This window comes from Meleagris gallopavo, unplaced genomic scaffold, assembly GCF_000146605.3.
Source record: "Meleagris gallopavo isolate NT-WF06-2002-E0010 breed Aviagen turkey brand Nicholas breeding stock unplaced genomic scaffold, Turkey_5.1 ChrUn_random_7180001999857, whole genome shotgun sequence".
Classification (NCBI taxonomy): Eukaryota; Metazoa; Chordata; class Aves; order Galliformes; family Phasianidae; genus Meleagris; species Meleagris gallopavo.
The window spans coordinates 1-752 of record NW_011257735.1 but is presented as its reverse complement, the minus strand read 5'-3'; the positions used below and the strand labels follow the sequence as shown (position 1 = coordinate 752).

The following is a 752-nucleotide window of genomic DNA, read 5'->3' as shown; positions in this document are numbered from 1 at the left end:
TTTTCATTTCCATTCGCCAGAAGATTGGAAGAGCTGGGAGTTTGCTGTTCCATGGGTGCACTATTTTCTGTCCAAACGATACCTTCTAAAAGGCTTCCAAGGTCTCCTCTCCAAATTCTCTGAAATTGCCAATTAACTCCAAGACTGTCAAAAAGAAAGGAGACACATTACAGTCTTTTGTTTCATTTCCCTGGAGAAGATTTTCATAACATTAATATAGTTCCCTTCCAGATTCTCTGGTGACAAGGGAAATAATCAGCCAATCAAATACCTGCATTGCTCTCATTCCAAGACACTTCCACATCTTACTTCTCGATAATATGGGCAACAAATGCCTGCGTTGCCCATTAGGAACACAAACTTGTTTTTTCTCTTTTGTGGAGTTTTCACCACGACAGTAGTGCCAGATCTCCTGTCACTGACTACACTGCCCCTATTCCAACAGCGATTGCTCATTCCTCTCATACAGAAGTAAACAAGTGTATCTTACTCATCAGCTTCTAACTGCACCAGAACAGTTTACAGGAAAGCCATTCACACTGCAGAAGTTGGTTCTGGAGATTAACAACTACTTGCTCCTTTGAAAACCAAGAACAAACATACAACAAGAGTTACTGAAAATAAAGGTCAACACCGCAAACGGTATCAAACTGATGTTCCCTGAAAAAATGCAATTCCTGAGCTATTTGACCTTCCAGTAAATTGGTTAACAACAAGTTGAATTCTACCATCCTAAAATCTTGCAGGAATCT

General features: G+C 40.0%; 1 long non-coding RNA gene across 1 annotated transcript; it reads right to left on the bottom strand.

Moving 5' to 3' along the window:
* Nucleotides 1-657, bottom strand: LOC116217845. The gene is made up of 2 exons (XR_004162557.1): nt 491-657; nt 1-144 (listed from the first exon to the last, which is right to left on the bottom strand). It is a non-coding gene; the product is annotated as an uncharacterized LOC116217845 (long non-coding RNA).
* Nucleotides 658-752: the final 95 nt, after the last annotated feature.